We start from the raw sequence: 24,614 nt of genomic DNA, 5'->3' as shown, positions 1-24,614 counted from the left end.
AGACACTGTGTTCCCTCAACATGTATAGAATTCATACTAATATTATATTATAATATGCCTGGGGACACTTCTTAGGAAAACTGCACATGTAGCAGTGTTGCATTTATGATTATTACTCTATAATCCAGAGTATGCCCTGCTGAGTCTTCTTCTATTTTATGAATACCTACTGTTATCAGTCTCTCATTTGTTTTGTCATCCCACGTGAACTTATCTTCAAAGTCTCCTTTGTCTTCCATTTTCCCTAGTAAAGGAAGTAACTATAAATCAATGTTTAACACTATTGACTCAGAACTGACATAATTTCCTGCATCTCTCAATTACTAGTAATCCACAATATGGTAATTCATGCAAATTTTGATGCTTTATATACTTATATAAAAATATAGACATAATATCACTTTTATGTGGTTAAGAGAAAATGTTGGAACATAGTAGGTTTTCAATAAGTGGTAGCTGTGATTGGCATTCTAAATACTGGCAAGTGTCACATTCTGGGATTTGGAGACAGAATTATAGACTGGTTGAATATAGGAAGAGAAGACCAAGAGTACTGCCAGAATTGCTAGGACTGGCAATTATTAATTTCAGAGAGACCTGGAAATTCATAATTTATAAGTTATAATTTTTCTCACTAGACATGGCATGCATATTTGAGATTTTATTTTGTGTAAACCACTATTTTCAAAATCAAAACTTTTATAGCTTTCCATATTGTATGTTCCAGTTCTAAAATAAATGAAGCTGATTTGAAGAATAAAAGTCTATACTGTGCCTTGAAAATAACAACAACTATCTATATCATCTATATCTATATCTATAACTATATCGATATCAATATCTATTTGGCCATCCAGAAAAACAGTTCAACTCACTTTTTAAGAGCAACCAGCAACACTTAGACATTAGAACAACCTACTTAAGATGCACAAGTAAAGGAAATGTGAGCCAAGGATTTTGTAGCCATCCAAAACTGGTGTAAAGGTCAAAGATAATCTGTTATGAACATGGAAGATCTCAGAACTGATGAACATTTCCTGGAGAGTCTACTAGAACTCAAGCTGAGACTATCAAGAAATCAAAGGACAAACTGGAGTAATAAATCTATTGGCAAGAATTGAACAAATTTAGTGGTATAAAAATGACAAAATCCTATGTATAAAGGTTTTATATTGTATAAACACTATATTCTCTGAAAAAAATAGACATGATAGCACACAGTGGTAAAGGGATAAGTAAATAGTCTGTTCTCCAAGACTTAATACTGATTCATCAAATACCCCTGGGCTCCCATGTTATACTTACAGTTAGGGAAACATCTGTGTTTGGCTTTGGCTTTTTTAATCAGCCAAAAACTTCTATTAGGCCTTTATTTTGGTCTCAGCCTTTGGAAGGCTCATTTAGTGTCATATCTGGCATCCCTCAAATTGTACATGATCAAACAATTTATAAATAGTAATTTACCACCATCATATGAAGTCAGTCTAAATATATGAAAAATATGGCACTAGGCATGTCATTTCACTTATTGTTATGTGAAAGTTCACAACAAATACATGGAAACATTCCAGGTGTAATTGGAAAGTATAAATCTAAGTACTAAAGATGGTAACCTTCTAATAACTGAAATATAAATTGCATATTTATCTTTATAAAATTAAATTTGTAATAATGAATGATGTTTTAAAGCCAGTTATATAAAAGCAGTTATTAAATATGTTTACACAACCAAACAAATTGGGAAATAAAAATATCAAGAGATTGCACTAGCTAAGTAGCATTAGGGGAAATATTAATCATCTCTCTTTTGAGTCAACAAGTGATTGTAGGAGACTTCCGGGAAGATGGCGGAAGAGTAAGATGTGGAGATCACCTTCCTCCCCACAGATACACCAGAAATACATCTACACGTGGAACAACTCCTACAGAACACCTACTGAACTCTGGCAGAAGACCTCAGACCTCCTAAAAGGCAAGAAACCCCCCACGTACCTGGGTAGGGCAAAAGAAAAAAGAATAAACAGAGACAAAAGGATAGGGACGGTACCTGCACCAGTGGGAGGGAGCCGTGAAGGAGGAAAGGTTTCCACACACTAGGAAGCCCCTTCGCGGGCGGAGACTACGGGTGGCGGAGGGGGAAAGCTTTGGAGCCGTGGAGGAGAGCACAGTAACAGGGGTGCGGGGGGCAAAGCGGTAAGATTCCTGCACAGAGGATCAGTGCCGACCGGCACGCACCAGCCCGAGAGGCTTGTCTCCTCCCCCTCTGGGACAGGCGGGGCTGGGAGCTGAGGCTCGGGCTTCGGTCGGAGCACAGGGAGAGGACTGGGGTTGGCGGCGTGAACACAGCTTGCAGGAGGATAGTGCGCCACGGCTGGCTGGGAGGGAGTCCAGTGAAAAGTCTGGACCTGCTGAAGAGGCAAGAGACTTTTCCTTCCCTCTTTGTTTCCTGGTGCGCGAGGAGAGGGGATTAAGAACGCTGCTTAAAGGAGCTCCAGACACGGGCGCGAGCTGCGGCTAAAAGCGCGGACCCCAGAGACAGGCATGAGACGCTAAGGTTGCTGCTGCCGCCACCAAGAAACCTGTGTGCGAGCACAGGACACTATCCACACCCCACTTCCAGAGAGCCTGTGCAGCCCGCCACTGCCAGGGTCCCGAGAACCAGGGACAACTCCCCCGTGAGAACGCACGGCATGCCTCAGGCTGCTGCAACATCATGCCGGCCTCTGCCGCCGCAGGCTCGTCCCGCACTCCGTGCCCCTCCCTCCCCCGGGCCTGAGTGAGCCAAAGCCCCCAAATCAGCTGCTCCTTTAACCCCATCCTGTCTGAGCGAAGAACAGACACCCTCCAGCGAACTACACGCAGAGGCGGGGCTAAGTCCAAAGCTGAGCCCCTGGGAGCTGTGAGAACAAAGAAGAGAAAGGGAAATCTCTCCCAGCAGCCTCAGAAGCAGCGATGAAAGCTCCACAATCAACTTGATGTACCCTGCATCTGTGGAATACATGAATAGATGACAAATCATCCCAAATTAAGGAGGTGGACTTTGAGAGCAAGATTTATGATTTTTTCCCCTTTTCCTCATTTTGTGAGTGTGTATATATATGCTTCTCTGTGAGATTTTTTCTGTATAGCTTTGCTTGCATCATTTGTCTGAGGGTACTTTCTGTCCTTTTTCTTTTTTTTAATTTTTTTTCTTAATAATTACTTTTTATTTTCATAACTTTATTATATTTTACTTTAATTTCGTTCTTTCTTTCCTTCCTTCCCTCCTTTAGACAACAAATCATCCCAAATTGAGGAGGTGGACTTTGAGAGCAAGATTTATGATTTTTTCCCCTTTTCCTCTTTTTGTGAGTGTGTATGTGTATGCTTCTGTGTGAGATTTTGTCTATATAGCTCTGCTTCCACCATTTGTCCTAGGGTTCTATCCGTCCGTTTTTTTTTTCCCTTAATAATTATTTTTTAATTTTAATAATGTTATTATATTTTATCTTATTTTACTTTATTTTCTTTCTTTTTATCCATCCTTCCCTCCTTTCTTCCTTCCTTCCTCCCTCCCTCCCTCCCTCCTTTATTTCTTTCTTTTTTTCTTCTTCTAATAATTATTTCTTTCTACTTTTTCTCCCTTTTATTCTGAGCCATGTGGATGAAAGGCTCTTGGTGCTTCAGCCAGGAGTCAGTGCTGTGCCTCTGAGGTGGGAGAGCCAACTTCAGGACACTGGTCCACAAGATACCTCCCAGCTCCACATAATATAAAATGGCAAAAATCTCCCAGAGATCTCCATCTCAACACCAGCACCCAGCTTCACTCAACGACCAGCAGGCTACAGTGCTGGACATCCTATGCCAAACAACTAGCAAGACAGGAACACAACCCCACCCATTAGCAGAGAGCCTGCCTAAAATCATAAGTCCACAGACACCCCAAAACACACCACCAGACGTGGACCTGCCCACCAGAAAGACAAGATCCAGCCACATCCACCAGCACCCAGGCACTAGTCCCCTCCACCAGGAAGCCTACACAACCCACTGAACCAACCTTAGCCACTGGAGACAGACACCAAAAACAATGGGAACTACGAACCTGCAGCCTGCAAAAAGGAGACCCCAAACACAGTAAGATAAGCAAAATGAGAAGACAGAAAAACACACAGCAGATGAAGGAGCAAAATAAAAACCCACCAGACATAACAAATGAAGAGGAAATAGGCAGTCTACCTGAAAAAGAATTCAGAATAATGATAGTAAAGATTATCCAAAATCTTGGAAGTAGAATAGACAAAATGCAAGAAACATTTAACAAGGACCTAGAAGAACTAAAGAGGAAACAAACAACGATGAACAACAAAATAAATGAAATTAAAAATACTCTAGATGGGATCAATGGCAGAATAACTGAGGCAGAAGAACGGATAAGTGACCTGGAAGAAAGAATAGTGGAAATAACTACTTCAGAGCAGAATAAAGAAAAAAGAATGAAAAGAACTGAAGACAGTTTCAGAGACCTCTGGGACAACATTAAATGCACCAACATTCGAAATATAGGGGTTCCAGAAGAAGAAGAGAAAAAGAAAGGGACTGAGAAAATATTTAAAGAGATTATAGTTGAAAACTTCCCTAATATGGGAAAGGAAATAGTCAAGTCCAGGAAGCACAGAGAGTCCCATACAGGATAAATCCAAGGAGAAATGTGCCAAGACACATATTAATCAAACTGTCAAAAATTAAATAAAAAGAAAACATATTAAAAGCAGCAAGGGAAAAACAACAAATAAGGGAATCCCCATAAGGTTAACAGCTGATCTTTCAGCAGAAACTCTGCAAGCCAGAAGGGACTGGCAGTACATATTTAAAGTGTTGAAGGAGAAAAACCTGCCACCAAGATTACTCTACCCAGCAAGAATCTCATTCAGATTTGATGGAGAAATTAAAACCTTTACAGACAAGCAAAAGCTGAGAGAGTTCAGCACCACCAAACCAGCTCTACAACAACTGCTAAAGGAACTTCTCTAGGCAAGAAACACAAGAGAAGAAAAAGACCTACAATAATGAACCCAAAACAATTAAGAAAATGGGAATAGGAACATACATATCGATAATTACCTTAAATGTAAATGCTCCCACCAAAAGACACAGATTGGCTGAATGGATACAAAAACAAGATGCGTATATTTGCTTTCTACAAGAGACCCACTTCAGACCTAGAGACACATACAGACTGAAAGCAAGGGGCTGGAACAAAATATTTCATGCAAATGGAAACCAAAAGAAAGCTGGAGTAGTAATTCTCATATCAGACAAATTAGACTTTAAAGACTATTAGAAGAGACAAAGAAGGACACTACATAATGATCAAGGGATTGATTGAAGAAGAAGACATAACAATTGTAAATATCAATGCACCCAACATAGGAACACCTCAATACATAAGGCAAATACTAACAGCTATAAAAGCGGAAATCGAAAGTAACATATTCATAGTAGGGGACTTTAACACCCCACTTTCACCAATGGACAGTACATCCAAAATGAAAATAAATAAGAAAACACAAGCTTTAAATGATACATTAAATAAGATGGACTCAATTGATATTCATAGGACATTCCATCCAAAAACAAGAGAATACACATTTTTCTCAAGTGCTCATGGAACATTCTCCAGGATAGATCATATCTTGGGTCACAGATGAAGCCTTGGTAAATTTAATAAATTGAAATTGTATCAAATATCTTTTCTGACCACAATACTATGAGACTAGATGTCAATTACAGGAAAAGATCTGTAAAAAATACAAACACATGGAGGCTAAACAATACACTACTTAATAACCAAGTGATCACTGAAGAAATCAAAGAGGAAATTTAAAAATACCTAGAAACAAATGACAATGGAGACAAGACGACCCAAAATCTATGGGATGCAGCAAAAGCAATTCTAAGAGGGAAGTTTATAGCAATACAATCCTATCTTAAGAAACAGGAAATGGGCTTCCCTGGTGGTGCAGTGGTTGAGACTCCGCCTGCCGATGCAGGGGACACGGGTTTGTGCCCCGGTCTGGGAGGATCCCACATGCAACGGAGCAGCTGGGCCCGTGGGCCATGGCCACTGAGCCTGCGCACCCGGAGTCTGTGCTCCGCAACGGGAGAGGCCACAACAGTGAGAGGCCCACCTATCGCACACACACACACAAAAAAAGAAACAGGAGACATCTCGAATAAACAACCTAACCTTTCACCTAAAGCAATTAGAGAAAGAAGAACAAGAAAAACCCCAAAGTTAGCAGAAGGAAAGAAATCATAAAAATCAGATCAGAAATAAATGGAAAAGAAATGAAGGAAATGATAGCAAACATCAATAAAACTAAATCTGGTGCTTTGGGAAGATAAACAAAATTGATAAACCATTAGCCAGACTCATCAAGAAGAAAAGGGATGAGACTCAAATCAATAGAATTAGAAATGAAAAAGGAGAAGTAACAATTGACACTGCAGAAATACAAAAGATCATGAGAGATTACTACAGGCAACACTATGCCAATAAAATGGACAACATGGAAGAAGTGGACAAATTCTTAGAAGTGCACAACCTGCCAAGACTGAATCAGGAAGAAATAGAAAATATGAACAGACCAATCACAAGCACTGAAATCAAAACTGTGATTAAAAATCTTCCAACAAACAAAAGCCCAGGACCAGATGGCTTCACAGGCAAATTCTATCAAACATTTAGAGAAGAGCTAATACCTATCCTTCTCAAACTCTTCCAAAATATAGCAGAGGGAGGAACACTCCCAAACTCATTCTACAAGGCCACCATCACCCTGATACCAAAACCAGACAAGGATGTGACAAAGAAAGAAAACTACAGGCCAATATCACTGATGAACATAGATGCAGAAATCCTCAACAAAATACTAGCAAACAGAATCCAACATCACATTAAATGGATCATACACCATGATCAAGTGGGGTTTATTCCAGGAAAGCAAGGATTCTTCAATATACGCAAATCAATCAACGTGATACACCATATTAACAAATTGAAGGAGAAATACCATATGATCATCTCAATAGATGCAGAGAAAGCTTTCGACAAAATTCAACACCCATTTATGATAAAAACCCTCCAGAAAGTAGGCATAGAGGGAACTTTCCTCAACATAATAAAGGCCATATATGACAAACCCACAGCCAACATCGTCCTCAATGGTGAAAAACTGAAAGCATTTCCACTAAGATCAGGAACAAGAAAAGGTTGCCCACTCTCACCACTCTTATTCAACATAGTTTTGGAAGTTTTAGCCACAGCAATCAGAAGAAAAGGAAATAAAAGGAATCCAAATCGGAAAAGAAGAAAGCTGTCAGTGTTTGCAGATGACATGACACTATACATAGATAATCCTAAAGATGCTACCAGAAAACTACTAGAGCTAATCAATGAATTTGGTAAAGTAGCAGGATTCAAAATTAATGCACAGAAATCTCTGGCATTCCTATACAGTAATGATGGAAAATCTGAAAGTGAAATCAAGAAAACACTCCCATTTACCATTGCAACAAAAAGAATAAAATACCTAGGAATAAACCTACCTAAGGAGACAAAAGACCTGTATGCAGAAAATTAAAAGACACTGATGAAAGAAATTAAAGATGATACAAATAGATGGAGAGATATACCATGTTCTTGGATTGGAAGAATCAACATTGTGAAAATGACTCTACTACCCAAAGCAATCTATAGATTCAATGCAATCCCTATCAAACTACCACTGGCATTTTTCACAGAACTAGAACAAAAAATTTCACAATTTGTATGGAAACACAAAATACCCCGAATAGCAAAAGCAATCTTGAGAATGAAAAACGGAGCTGGAGGAATCAGGCTCCCTGATTTCAGACTATACTACAAAGCTGCAGTAATCAAGACAGTATGGTGCAGGCACAAAAACAGAAAGATCAATGGAACAGGATAGAAAGCAGGAAACAATAAACAAGACCAAAACACAACCCTCAGAATGGGAGAAAATATTTGCAAATGAAGCAACTGACAAAGGATTAATCTCCAAAATTTATAAGCAGCTCATGCAGCTTAATAAGAAAAAACAAACAACCCAATCCAAAAATGGGCAGAAGATCTAAATAGACATTTCTCCAGAGAAGATATACAGACTGCCAACAAACACATGAAATAATGCTCAACATCACTAATCATTAGAGAAATGCAAGTCAAAACTACAATGAGATATCATCTCACACCAGTCAGAATGGCCAACATCAAAAAATCTAGAAACAAATGTTGGAGAGGGTGTGGAGAAAAGGGAACCCTCTTGCACTGTTGGTTGGAATGTAAATTGATACAGCCACTGTGGAAAACAATATGGAGGTTCCTTAAAAAACTACAAATAGAACTACCATGTGACCCAGCAATCCCACTACTGGCCATATACCCTGAGAAAACCATAATTCACAAAGAGTCATGTACCAAAATGTTCATTGCAACTCTATTTACAATAGCCTGGAGATGGAAGCAACCTAAGTGTCCATCATCGGATGAATGGATAAAGAAGATGTGGCACATATATACAATGGAATATTACTCAGCCATAAAAAGAAATGAAATTGAGCTATTTGTAATGAGGTGGATAGACCTAGAGTCTGTCATACAGAATGAAGTAAGTCAGAAAGAGAAAGCCAAATACTGTATGCTAATACATATATATGGAATTTAAGGAAAAAAAATATCATGAAGAACCTAGGGGTAAGACAGGAATAAAGACACAGACCTACTAGAGAATGGATTTGTGGGCATGGGGAGGCGAAGGGTAAGCTGTGAGAAAGAGAGAGAGAGGCATGGACGTATATACACTACCAAACGTAAGGTAGATAGCTATTGGGAAGCAGCCGCATAGCACAGGGAGATCAGCTCGGTGCTTTGTGACTGCCTGGAGGGGTGGGATAGGGAGGGTGGGAGGGAGGGAGACACAAGAGGGAAGAGATATGGGAACATATGTATATATATAACTGATTCATTTTGTTGTAAAGCAGAAACTAACATACCATTGTAAAGCAATTATACTCCAATGAAGATGTTAAAAAATTTAAAAAAAAAAAAAGAATGCATAGGTGGTTAACACAGTAAATAGCACAATTTAATGAAATGGTATTAGATAGCCATTAATATATTTGACAAATATTGTACAGAATAGTAGGTTTAACTTGTTTTAATCTTTTTAATTTGTTTTTATTTTTTCTATCATTTTAAATTTTTTTATATTGTTTATTGGAGTGTAGGTGATTTACAATGTTGTGTTAATTTCTGCTCACAGCAAAGTGAATCAGTTACACTTATACATATGTCCACTCTTTTTTAGATTCTTTTCCCATATAGGTCATTACAGAGTGTTTAGTAGAGTTCCCTTTGCTATACAGTAGGTCCTTATTAGTTATCTACTTTATATATAGTAGTGTGTATATGTGTTTTAATCCTTTAATAGAAAGTTAGTAGACAATAAGTATGGTTATCTATGTTTCAGTCTCTATCTGCCCTTGAATGTCATTGTAGCTAATTAAAGATTATATCTTTGTTACAACATGATAGCTAGAATTAAGACATTTCAACTCTTAAAGAGAAGAAATACCATGAAATGTAATCTTTTCACTCATAAAAGTATTTATTTGAGCTTACTATATGGCAGGTACTATTTTAAGTTATGCAATCCAAAACAAATAAACAAACAAACAAAGAAACAGGTCTTGCCTATAAGTAACTGATAATAAAAGAAAAGGAAACTAAGGTAATCAATAGTGTGGTAATATAAAGTAAAACAAACTTCTATGTCAATATCATTATTTTTGTACATAGCAAAAATAAAAAATGAAATTAAAATATTTGAACTGTTGACAAGTAAATAGAATTGAGTTTTTAAAAAATTTATGTTTTTTTCAATTTTAGTAATGTTTCAAATACTTTGATAATAACATGTGGATATACAACATCACAACTTATAATATCTGGCATATTTATTCAGTATAATTTTATTAATTGCATAGGTAACAGGGCAACAGAATTAATAGATGACATGACCAGAGTACTGAGTAATTAGAATGGGAATGTTAGAATTAGATCATTAACCACGTGTCTTTTTGCTTAATGACAAGGTGTCCACTGAAACTAGAAACAAAGGAAAGAATAATAAAAAATTCAGTAAAAGGTTGTGTTTAATTGCGCTTAGTGTATATAGTAGAAAACTCAAAAAAAAAGGGACATGGGAAAGATTATGATTAATATGGAATGCAGAGTGTGTTAGATTTACCATTAACTGGAAAAAATATAACTATTATACAAAGCCTCTCTTACTTGAAACATTGCTGTTTATTGTTAACATTCTCAAAAGTATAGAATCATTTCCTGTCATAGAAATCATCACAATTTTTCACTGGTGATTGCAGATGTGCTGCTTATTTCTAGTTATCCCCTCCAGATCCAATCTCCATTCTTTGCACTTCCATGTGCCCTGGGAGATATGATTTTCATGAACTGCATCAGTGAGCCCCTTTACCTCTAGCTTGCTCTTGCATTTTTGACCAAAGTCATACATTTGCAGTAACAAGGGAAAATCGAAAAGGAAGAGGTGGGGTATTTTTGCCACTGTCTCTCCCTCCTGAGTGAACACGAGATAGGTGTGTTCCTCCTGTGAGAGGGCCCTCCCACACTTACAGCCTTTTTTTTTTTTTTTTTTTTCTGTATTCATTAACTACTCCCTGGGCTGGCTACTTCACACCTATGAACCAGTAGTTCCTAGCCCTGGGTGCCTCACTTTTCATTTGACTTTTTATACCCTCTCTCACACCTTTAGATATAGCACTTCTCTGAACTCTTCTCAATAAACCACCTTGAATATATCATTTCTTTTCTGCCAGAACTCTGACTGAAAAATAGTTTCTAGCGGTGATTTTGGATCAGCATTGTATAGATAGAGAAAATACTAGAGACTGGAAAAATTTCATGAATTCTAGTTTACACTCTATAGCCTCTTTTTAAAAAAACTTATGTTGGCCTCTCACTGTTGTGGCCTCTCCCATTGTGGAGCACAGGCTCCGGACGCGCAGGATCAACGGCCATGGCTCACGGGCCCAGCCGCTCCGCGGCATGTGGGATCTTCCCAGACCAGGGCACGAACCTGTGTCCCCTGCATCAGCAGGCAGACTCTCAACCACTGTGCCACCAGGGAAGCCCTAAAAAACTTTTTTTAACTGAAGTATAGTTGATTTACAATATTGTGTTAGTTTCAGGTATACAGTAAAGTGACTTCATAATACATATATATCTATATATCTATATATATTTTTTTATTTTTTTCCATTATAGTTTAAGATATTGAATATAGGATATTGAATTCCCTGTGCTATATTGTAAATCCTTGTTGTTTATCTATTTTATGTATGATAGTGTACATCTGTTAATCCCATAATCCCAATATATCTCTCCTACCCCAGGCATTCTTATATATTACTGCTGGAAATATATATTATTATAAACATGCTAGAAACAGAGGAATGTACTGCAAGGTCCTTTACAATGCTGATACTTTGATGCACAATAGTTCCATTTTGGGGATCCTTTCCTAAGAAAATAAAGAGACGTGTTGACAAAGATGTTCATCGCAGGCTTGTTTGTAATATCTGCCTATTGGAGATAACATAATAACCTACTTTATAGGAGTAATAAACTACAACACATCTATATCAAAAATTGCAATGGAGGCAATAATGTAAAATATCCAAAGATTGTTATAAATATCATTAAAAAATTAAGTAAAAATATAAGGAATGCAAAATTTAAGACATGATATTATAATATTTAAATTTTATGCAGAATAATCTTAACAATGTTTTCATCTATTGATAAGTCTGTAGGTGAGGTTTCCTTATTTTCTTCATATTTTTCTATGCTATTTTTTCCCCATTGGTTACATACCGAGAGAGAAAGTGATGAATGTGCAGATTAAACCATTTTGGTCCATGGTGCAAATATATTTCTCATTGAAAAAATAATATACTGGAATCCATATTTTAATGATCAGTTTCTATGCCCTGTAGACCTTAGTCCATCTACCTCTGATAAGGGCATACAGTTGCTTGGTTTTCTGATCAAAAATATTAATGAGATAAGAACTATGACTTAATAAGTTCAAAAGATTATGCAAACCACATGAGGTCAATGAGTAGATAGATGGCATGCCATACCAAGGTAACATGCCAATTTCACCAGGTGATCATTTTAAAAACAAAAGCTCTTTGTGTTCCATTACAAGAGCAAATATTAAGGAAAATGAGACAGACAACATAATCAAAGAGAAAATATGTATTTTGTGGTTTATGCCCATTTCTTCTCAGAGCATTTGAAAAATGAATATAATTTAATTTCATTCTCACTGTTCACTATTTCCTCCAACACTGAATTGAAATGAAGAGACATACAACTGAATACCAACAATGTGTTGTCTGAATAAATCATGTCTGGATTGACCTTCAGATACAAATTTTTTTAATCTAAATAACAATGACTTTTTACTCCAAGTGTAATTTTGACTCTCAATATATCCTTTCAAATATGTATTGTGGTTCATAGTCTTTTTAATTAAAAAATATGTATGTGTGTATATTTTTCACAACATGAATTTTCAGTGACAAAAAAGTTCTGTAGAATATCTGTCTAACATGCAGGCCATATATATGCTAAAAGTTTATTCATTATATTGTTAATTAATATATTTAATAGTATGAATATATGATAGTGTATTCTCTTAAATATTTCACAACATTAATATTATGCAATATACAACAGTGTTCTTAGGTTTATTTGCTTTCCTTCAGCAATAAGATTTGTTATTATCTTTGTGATTACTTTCACAAATTTCTTAGTTATAGTATTATATTCCTTGTTTTCATTATAATTCATTCAACACTGAATGTCACCTTAGTTTCCTGAAAATTATATCCAAGTAGATTTTTTAAACAATCAGTTTGCAGGGACTTCCCTGGTGGTCCAGTGGTTAAGACTTTGCCTTCCAATGGAGGGGGTGCAGGTTTAATCCCTGGTCAGGAAGCTAAGATCCCACATGCCTCAGGGCCAAAAATCCGAAACATAAAACAGAAGCAATATTGTAACAAATTCAATAAAGAGTTTAAAAATGGCCCACATCAAAAACGTCTTTTAAAAAAAAGATGAGTTTGCATAATTTGTCCAAATGACAATTGGTTTACTAGTTGGGCCACTGTGCTTTCTTTGCAATTCATGTGAAAATATTGATAGTTTTATTCACTCTATGATAATCAGTTCTTATAACAGACAACATAGAAATACAAATAAAATGACTCACCATTAAATTTAGTTACTAGCTATTCCGTGGTTTCTATACTTTCTTTTTTAGCTGCTTGTGCAAAATCATTACTTCTTTTATTCATTTATGCCACTATATTTATTGACATCTGTATTCCCAATGGAAATCTGTTTATAATGCTCACTGTTTATATTTTCAATACTAGTCAGTTATAGCAATTATATTATTATTTACCTCAGCAATCTAAAAGTCAGTCAATAACACAATCATTACTTTACAAAAGTGCAAATTTAACCAATGGAAAAGCCATTAGCTTAGATGGTAGATTCTCAATCCTGGCTGCATGTTGGAATCCTAGTCTAACCAGAGATGTTTGGAGCTGTTTTTTTTTATTTTACTTTATTTTTTTAACATCTTTATTGGAGTATAATTGCTTTACAATGTTGTGTTAGTTTCTGCTGAATAACAAAGTGAATCAGCTATACATATACATATATCCCCATATCCCCTCCCTCTTGCGTCTCCCTCCCAGCATTGACATATATACACTACTGAATGTAAAATAGATAGCTAGTGGGAAACAGCTGCATAGTACAGGGAGATCAGCTCCGTGCTTTGTGACTACAGCCTCTTTTTAACTGTCTGATTATTTTTCCGTGTGTCCACAACCTTCATAGTTTTGATTAAAAAATACTTTGAAATGAGCAATAGGGAGAAACACATCATGCATTCTTTTTCACTAGAAAATATTGCAATGATTCCTTATGTTATCAACCTTTACTAAAGTAAGTAATTATGTACAATCTATGGCCATTTACTAGAATTTCCCCAAATACTACATTTTATTCAACTGTATTATTATATAACCCAGCAACAAAGACAGCATCTCACCAAACTCATATTTCTTTTATATAGAAACAGAATTATTAATTTACTGGTCATAGCATAATTTCACTTATACCAAACTAAAAAACATATTAGCACCTATAATACAATAAAAATATGAATTATTAGTAGTTTTATGTTTTGTTAGCTTTAGATTTTATTTACATATATTTTACAAAATATTTACAAATTGTTATTAGACAATTATAAATAGAGACAATTAGGTCTCATGTATAATATTTTAGAATAACTGAAATATAAATTTATATGTCTTGAGGAATATTTTATCTCTTTCCCTAAATAGGAATATTGTTTTAAAAATTATACATATTGATTCAAATTGAGTTATTAATTATGATGCATAATTAGGAGTATTTATAACTCCTAATCCCTAATGAAAGCATCCTTGATAGCTTTCCATATGGGATCACAGTTAAAGTCTTTAACATAATAAAACTCTGCATATTTAATTCAACTTGACTGTCAATTGATTAGATCAGGTTAATTGAGGTTAGGTCATGTTTTTTCTAAATCCTTAACAATATTTGTATAATTAGTTCATGAACTTTTTTTAATTGCTTCTTGTCCCAAATCACAATTATTCTATTTTCAAATATAATCTGATATATATGTGTAAATGGTATATGTATTTATCTATTATTGTGTATGAAATTACTCCCAAATTTATTGTTTTAAAACATCATTTACTATCTCATAATTTCTGTGTTAGGAATTTGAAGTTGTTTAGCTGAATGGCTTTAGCTGAAAGTCTGTCATGAAGTTGAAGTCCAGATGTTGGCCAAGGCTGCAGTCATCTGAAGGCCCAACTGGTGTTGGAGGATCTATTTCCAAGCTCATACTTCCTTCTTGGCTATTGGCAGGAGGCCTCAGTTCCTCATCACATGGACCTCTCCCCAGAACATGGCAGCTGGCTTCATTCTGAAGCTTTCAAGAGCAAATGGGCAAAGAGATAAAAAAGAGAGAATGAGAGAGGGAAGCCATAATGTCAGAAGCTAATACCATTCCTTCTGCTATATCCTATCAGTCCTATACACCAATGCTGACACAGTGTAGGCAGGGGCAACACAAAGGAATATTAGCAAGTGGAGATTATTAGGCCATCTTGGAGGCTGACTAAGTAATTTTTATATCAACATGCATTTCATCAGACATCAAGGAATGTAAATATCAGTAGTTCTCAGGTCAGAGAATAATGAATCATGTTGCTATTTGAGCTTGAAATTCCTTGATAATGGTTGATAGAGTCCTGCAATATGATAAAAAAATTATACAGGCAATGAAATTCAATTAGAGACCTGGTGCTACACTGTGTTCTGTGTTACCTCTTTTTAGTCTCAAGTGATAGTTAAAGGGATTGTTCTGAGAATATGCTGATCCTGTAGAAAAGACAGAACAATTTATCTGCTTCTATCATCGTCATTCTATGGAAATGGTACAGAGTCAATCTGAGTAACATACTAATAAATCTATAGGACCTTTAGCATTTGACATAAAAATGTGTAAATTATGAGTTACATGCCCTTTAGTTATGAAAGTTTTGCCTGTTTTGTTTTACCCCATGTCTTTAAACACCCATTGTTTTTATTCATTTAGCTCAATTTTTAAAAATAAGTTTAACTCTATCAGACAAGAGGTTTTTTATACCCAAGGAAATGTCAAGAAATATAGATTTTTGAACTTAACACTCTTTCCTTCAGCATGGCATTTGTTTTACTCTTGTGACTGCTTCACTACATATTTATTGAACCTCTTATTCTCACAGTAACTAACATATCAACATAGTCACAGGGGTTCTTTGCTTTGACCTTGGCAAGTAACTATAAATGAGCAACTCAAGTTAATTTAGCACAAATACATAAGATTCTCTATTGCCAAGGAATGCTTTTTTTTTTTTTTTTCCATTCATGAGAAAGCACTATTCTGCTTAGAGGTTTATTATTATTTTCTAAGACAAATATAAATATTTAGGTATTTATAAAACCAGGTTCTCATTTTTTTCATAAGTTAAAGATTTCCAGTAAGGTTGGTTTTAGACTGAATTATGCAACATGCAAAATTGAAGCACCTATTATTGAAATGTGACATTGCAACACAATTCTGTGAGGCACTGGAAATATTCTGACAGCAGAATAGGTATGAATTCTGAGAGATATATGTGTTGGGCCCAAGTTTTCCCAGGTTTGTGCTATTTACTAGGAACTGGAACAAACTGCGGGTGAGGACAATAATGAAAGTAATTTTGGTCAACTTAATAAAATGTTTCAAGTGAATTTTTATTTGTAGTTAATATTTCCAAAAATAAGCAATGCACATTTGTCAGGAAAACATATTAAATCCTTTTCACAATAACTGAGCAACTTAATTCTTTCATTCATCCACTCATTCAGCACACATTTATTATTTTATTTTAGGCCTTATGCTAGGCATTGGATATAGCATGGTGTTTGAAAATACATATTATCTTCTCTCAATAATTGTACAAACTAATGTACAGACTAAGAAATGTACAGAAAATAAACAAATAAAAATTGTAAAATGCAAACTACTATAAGGACATAAAGTAGGTGCAATTATAGTTGATGACATAATAAGCAAATTTTGGTATTGATAAGGGTATTTTCACTCAGGAGATGACATTTAAGCTGGAACCTGAAGTATGAGAAAGTCTACATGGGAAGATCTGGGGAAAGAGCATTCTTGGCAGGGAGAAGAGCCAGTGCAAAGATTATGGTATATTGTAAGAACAGAAACAGCCATGTGTAATAAATGAAGAGGAGAATGCCATGAGATAAGGTTTGGTTTGATATAGTAAAGACCAGAACTTACTGAGGTTTGTAGGCCACTGAGTGTGTATTAGTTTCCTAGGGTTGCTGTTACAAATTACCACAAACTTGGTGGCTAAAACAGAAATTTATTCTTTGACAGTTCTGACAAACAGAAGTCTGAAATCAAGGTATCTGCAGAGCCACACTCCTTCTAAATATGCTAAGGAAGCATTCACTCCATTCTCCCCTCCTATGTTTTGATGAATGCTGGAGATTCTTTGCATTCCTTGACTTGTGGTTGTTCTCCAATCTCTGCCTGCATCAGCGGATCACCTTCTGCTATGACTCCTGTGCCCCAGATCTCTTCTTATAACACTAGTCATTGGATTTAGGATCCACTCTAAATCCAGAAGTGTCTCATTTGAAGATTTTTAGCTTAATTGCATCTGTAAAAAAAAACAACCAAAAAAACTATTTCCAGAAAGGTCATATTCACAGGTACAGGGCTTGGACATATCTTTTGGGGGGCACACATCAACCTACTACACTAAGGATTCCAAGTTATTCTAAGTAGTATGAGTAGCCATTGAAAATTTATAAGCAGGAAACTAAAATTACGCAATATAGATTTAATCAAAATAACCCTTTAGCTGCTATGCAGGAAAGAGTAGTACTAGAGAAAGCAAGAGAAGAACCTAATTATTTAGGGAGTTGCTTCCACAGTTTAGATGAGCAATTGCAATGCCTTAAACTAGAGTATTAGCAGTAGATTTAAATAAAATGTATATAGATTCAAGATATATTTTGAAGGTAGAATAACTAGTATTTAGCAATGGATACCATATTCCATGTATCAAGGTAAGGAAGAATGAAGAATAAAATTTGGTTCCCTCTTTTCTGATTTGAAAATCTTAGTGAATAACACTAACTGAAATGGAGAAAACAGGTTTATCTAGTCTATAAAAATGTCTATTTCCAAGACTTTTTATTTTAGAGTTAATAATGGAATATAAAATTAATGTAATTTTATTTACTAGAATTAGTTAACTAAATATTTGACCAAATTAGATCCAACTTTCTAGGTGAGTAATATGTAATTTTTTTTAAATGTACAACTCTATTTGTTATTTGCATTAAAGCAGAGTAAAATTCCCAACTGACAAATGGGGATTGGACAAATTTGAAATCATCTTTAATTCAATTGTTTAGGTCCTTAATTCAGAAAGAAAAGTGGGTTCTTCCTCTTAGAGCATAACAAAATAGTCAGTTCTATTGATGTTTAATGTTTTGAGGAAGTTAATTTCTTATATAAAAGGCAATCACAGAGGGCTTTGCAAATCTTTCGTGCAGATAATAAATACAAACTCATATGCAAGTTGCAGCCAAGGCAAACCTTAAATGTATGAAAATTTCTCCTCTCATACACCATTGTGTTGGCTACCCTGGCAACTAAGCCAATGAGAACCCATCATCACCCAGAATTCTTGCTTTTCTCCAATGCACTCTTGTTCAAAACAACCCCTCCCAATTTCCTCCTTTTTGTCTATAAAATAATGTTCCTCTTCTTCATTTGTTGGACTTTCCATGGCTTTTGCCAAAGCCTGCTTGTCCCAAATTGAAATTCTTTGCTGTTCCCGAATAAACCCATTTTGGTGGTAAAGAAAAAAAAAAATTGTGACCATGGAAAGTAAAGATATACTTTCAGTAATTTTTCACTAGTCATAATCATATGTGTTTGTAAACATCTTTTTACCTTAAATCTAAAACAGAGACATTATGAAATAAAATTTTCAAAATACAGAAAATTTAAAGAAATATAAAGAAATTCTTAATAAATTCTCTCTATGTAGTTTGCATCACAGTCAGATGTAGACTGTCTTGTATGCTAAAAGCAAAATTCTCTTTATATTCTGTGTCATCTATTTTCGGAGGGGAGTGGGAGAAAAATCTAGACAACAAGGCTATCTATCTTGTGGTGATTAACAATAAAGAAAGCCTTACATTAGATACAAAATAAATGATTAGATTATAATGTAGTGTCAAGCCCAGTCATGCATGAGGGACACATTCAAGAATATTTAATTTATTTACACGTTAAATATTTACATTTATGGATAATAAAGTTCTTAATCATCTTTAATAAAAACACAAGGAGTTTAGAAAACCCAATGGCAAACCCATTAACAGGGTTTATTTTAGGTAACTCTCTTATAAAAGCCCCAGTCCATCGTGAAGTGAAGCTTGGAGACTAACAGATTGGAACTAAAATGTGAACATAATAGAGCTATCAAAGTACAAATAATGACATCACCTCCCTTAGTTATAAAATTAATATATCTTTGATACTTGTCTTAGGTCATGTTCCCTTGAAGCAGAGTCTGATTTGAGAATTCAGGTGTGAGCAATAATTTACTTCTTGATACTTGCTTTCATTAAAGCTGTGTCTCTGGCTTTCACATATTCTGGATATTTTAATCATTATGGACTACTAAACTCTTTCAGAGTTGCCTCTCTTTTGTAGGAGTACACTTTACCCTCTTTAGAACCCTCTTTATTTTATAAAATAGCTCTTTCATGTGTCATTGTTCAACATTTAACTTGTCACAAGGAATCCAATAATATATTTTTTAAATTTAATACCTACCTAGGTATACTATTTTTATTCAAATTTTAGCTTTCCTTAGCATACTTTTCCTATTGAGTAATATTTCAGCAATCATCAACAGGACTTTGCCAGAAAACCAAATATTGGCAATGATAAAGTTTATTATTTGATCAACCTCAAATAATAATTTGAGGTTGATACATTATTTAAATGTGGAATGTGTTAGCAAGAAAACAAACTGGATAATACTAATGAAATAAACACTAGATAACTGCAAATGACCTTCTTCATATAACATTTATGTACTAGACTGTATTATACTATAAAAATTGTATAAGACTTTGAGGAACAGTTTTGATTTTTAAAACAGAGACATAAAATGGCAAACATATATAATTCTACCATTTCTAATTTATGTTCAGAATCTGAGGCAATGTCATATGTTGTTCATTTGCCAGAAAGCACCAACATCTCTTGTCTGTCCTTCCTACCTTCTGTGATCTGTGACTCAGCACTTCTTTCAAGACACCTAATATTGTATATACTAGAGACACTCAATTTACTTTTTGGAATCCCAGCTTACTTGGAGTAAAGAGATGGTTATAGGAACATGATTATGAAGCATGTCTCAGAGTTGGTTACTGCATCATTACAACTTTCACATATACTCTTCTAAACTTTGTAAATGGAACTAGGAATTTAATGTATAAACAAGGGATCTCCCTTGACAGGCAGCCCACTAGAAGCTTATGAAACCAGATTTTCAATTAATCATATTTGGATAGGATGGACTACAGCAGGAGACAAGATAAATCTCAAGAAAGCAAAATAATAGTTTGAGGTTGATACATTATTTAAATAAACATTTAAATCTGTTATGGTTTCTCTGAAAACATGAAAAAAGGAAATAATGATGTACTAAAATATGAGTATGTTATCTGAAATCAACAGCGCAGACCTAGTATAAACAGCCAGAACTTTCTTGAACTTCAGAACACATTTCTATGAATGCATATTTCTGTGCTTTTAGAAATCCACCAGATTGATTACACTGGTTAAGATAAAGAATACCTCAACCGTTTTGCTCTCCTAGCATGTCCCTCCTCTTAATTCTTCCATACAATTCAGTTTCAGCATGCAAATTTATCTAAGTTTTATGTGGCACAGGAGCCCTCATAAGGAAATGAAGAAAGACCCAAAGAAATGGCAAAACCTAAATACGTTTTTACTAAGTTGAACAAAGGGAGGCAATTGCAGAAAAGTAACTGAAATACATGGGGAGTTTAAAGGAAGATAACAAAGTCTCTTCGTACAGAATTCTTATTCTCTCAGCTTTGATTCCCCCTTGAAGAATATTTCTTTTCTCCTGGTACACGGAGGACATCTTTCTCATGGGAGTTTTTATCTCCTGCTTTCAGGAAGAAAAGGAGAGATTAGAATGTCCACTTGCATCTGCTGTTTTTAGTGCCTTTAGCTCAAAATAATTCTTATGCCAAAGTGGCATATTTTGGGATGCATATTCTTCTACCCTTCAATGTCATACAATATAGTAAACTTTGGTTGATTGAATATGGTAATCTGAGACCAGTTCAATGTTTTCTTAGTCTCTAAATTAGTTGGATAAAATAGAGAACACATAGCTCTGTTTATACCACTGCAATAAAATCAAAGAATTATTTTACTACAGCATTTTTCCCCTGGCAGATAATGAAAACTTGTAGTTATTTTTCCAAACAAACCTTTCTACACATCATTTACTTTCTCAAATGCAAAGATGACATCACTATTAAACATCTCTACAGTGGAGCAATATATTCTGTATTCCTTACAGAACTGTTAGAAGCTTGGATCATCATTTCTAGTAGCTGTCTGCACAGTAACCAGCTATCAGGTGCGGGCAGACAGCATAGTTACAATTAATGAGATTGATCCTTCCAGCAACTGCTTCAGATATATCTCACTCTTAAGAGATTCTCTATAAAATGCCACATTCTTGAAGTTCAGAAACATTTGAAAATTCTTTATTAAGCATTAAGAAATTCTTTGTAAAAATAAAAAGAAAGAAAGAAGGAAAGAAAGAAAAAGAGTTTTACATAGGTGCAATTCTGGATCTTTAGAGATAGAAAACTCTCAGACTGGCTTGGTGGTATTTTTTGAATGATTAAAAAGATAGACTACATTCTTGATAAAGTATGACTAGTTCAAAACTTGAAAAGTCCTTTCTAGCAAGTGATGTTTTATTTGATTTTATAATGATGAATTATTGATACAATAACTGAGACATTCAATTAGCTTTCTTTGACATGGAAAAATTATTAGCTGAGATATGCAATCTGTGAACATAAATGCCCAGAATGACAAATATAGAATATTAAGTGTTCTGGGTTTAATAAATGTCCCACACAGTGTAACACATACAAGTCATTGTAGTAAGAATATAAAAGAAAGCAATTTAAAATAATGGATAATACTTATGGGCAGTTAATGGGAAAGGGTAGGGAGGTTAAAATTTGTGCATCAAGGTCCTTTAAAAAGATAGAATGTTTTATGAATATATGCTTTATAATATAGTATAAACTTTTAAATTTCCCGAAATGCATTTAAAGAATGTAATTTCTCTAAATATTCTCTAATTCCTCAAGAATTAAAAAGTTTAGAAGTCTTACAAATATTATTAATGTGATTATAGGAGAACTGTATAAGACTGAATTAAATCATGCCACTTTTTCCCTTATATATGAAAAAGAAAAACTCAAATGTTAACAATCAGCTAAAGTGAGAAAGCCAAGCCAAAGTTTGTATTTCCTTACATCATAGAATTATTTTATTTTAACATCTTTATTGGAGTATAATTGTTTTACAATGGTATGTTAGTTTCTGCTTTATACTAAAATGAATCAGCTATACATATACATGTATCCCCATATCTCCTCCCTCTTGCGTCTCCCTCCCACCTTCCCTATCCCACCCCTCTAGGTGGACACAAAGCACCGAGCTGATCTCCCTGTGTCATGAGGCTGCTTCCCACTAGCTATCTATTTTACATTTGGTAGTGTATATAAGTCCATGCCATCTCTCACTTCGTCCCAGCTTACCCTTCCCTCTCCCTGTGTCCTCAAGTCCATTCTCTACATCTGTATCTTTATTCCTGTCCTGACATTAGGTTCTTCAGAACCATTTTTTTTTTATTCCATATATATGTGTTAGCATACGGTATTAAGTTTACAGCAATACAATCCTACCTCAAGAAACAAGAAACATCTCAAATAAACAACCTAAGCTTACACCTAAAACAATTAGAGAAAGAAGAAAAAAAAATAACCGAAGTTAGCAGAAGGAAAGAATTTTTAACTTAAGTAATCTGTATGGTTACATAATGCTATGGTATTATATATTATATATTTAACATATAACATATAAAGAGGATATTTATGAAATGCAGATGTATTTGAATATTAAAACTTACAAGAACACAATTTTAAAAGGATGTTATTGACTTGTATTTGGTTTTCAAAGGAATTTTGTTAATGAAGACAGTGATAATTATAGTATGATAAATCTAATGTGCTGGTCTCTTTCCATTATGGCCCTGATGGTATAGTAGTCAGTGGCACCATAATTTTCTATACCTTTCTGTTTATATTTCTAGTAAGCTAAATGAGTTGAAATATTTAATGCATTAATTATTTGTATACTATACAATGGTGTGGAGGTTAATTTTATGTATCAGCTTGACTGGATTATGGGGTTCCCAGATACCTGGCTAAACATTGTTTCTGAGTATTTCTGTGAAGGTGTTTTCAGATGAGATTAGCATTTGGATCAGTAAACTGAGCAGAGGGGTTTGCCCTCCCCAGTGTGGGTGGGAATCATCCAGTTGGTTGAGGACCTGAATAGAACAAAAAGCAGAGGAGTGGAAAATTTGCTCTTTCTGCCTGATAGCTTGAGCTGGAACATTGGCTTTCTCCTGTTCATGGACTGGGACTTACACAACAGTTCTCTTTGATCCTCAAGCCTCTGACTTGAACTATAGCTCAAGATTTGCAGTGCAGATTCTGCAAACAATCTAGCTGCTATTTGGGCAGGAAATTTCAAGTTCTCTGTATTCAGAGCATAGCCAAGCATGAGTTTTTTTTGTTTTTTGTTTTTTATGGGGGGAAACGGAAGAAGGATTTTCAAAGTAAACAAATAAAACAAACCAAAATAATGAAGTCAATCACAAGGAAAATCATTTTTAGATTTGTTCAAATAAAACTAAACTATTTCTGTATATTAAAAACCCATCAATAAGATAATTTCAAAAGGTAAACTTAGAAAACTATGTTAAATATGACAAAAATACAAATGCTTTAACAGAAATATGAAGAGATAATTTCATTTAAAAATGCAAATGAATAAAATGTATATGAGTTTAACCTAAATAATAAGCAAACAGTTGCAAACCATGATAGAAATGAGATACGATTTTATGCCTATTTCCAATTCTCAATACCAAAAATAGTATACTTCAGTACAGAAAGATGATCATCTTATGTTACTGGTGATAGTGTAAATGACAACTTTTCAGGAAGCTGATCAGCTAATATAAATCAGAAGTGTTGAAAAATTAAAAGTGCTTTAATTCTATATTTCCAGTTTCAGAAATATTTCAAAAGAAGACTCAGGCATATAAATAAAGATGTATGCAATGGTTGCTCATCACATCATAGTAAAAAAACCCAGAAACCATATAAATGCCCAGTAAGAATGATAGTTGGGTGAGATTATTTAATGTAAGTGATTTAAAGTCAGTTAATCCATCATAAATCAATGTGTTTGGTGACATTTAGTCATATGTCTGCAGTATATATTTGTTGCACATCAAAATTTTAAACAAATTTTTGCATCCATCATGAGCAAACACATGTTCATGCTCATTATTTTTCTATGAATGAAGTCTTATGTGTTATTCACTCTAATGAATTTTTAATATTTATTATACAAAAATTAATCTGA

This window comes from Phocoena sinus, chromosome 3, assembly GCF_008692025.1.
Source record: "Phocoena sinus isolate mPhoSin1 chromosome 3, mPhoSin1.pri, whole genome shotgun sequence".
NCBI classification, from domain to species: domain Eukaryota; kingdom Metazoa; phylum Chordata; class Mammalia; order Artiodactyla; family Phocoenidae; genus Phocoena; species Phocoena sinus.
This window is presented reverse-complemented; position numbering follows the sequence as displayed.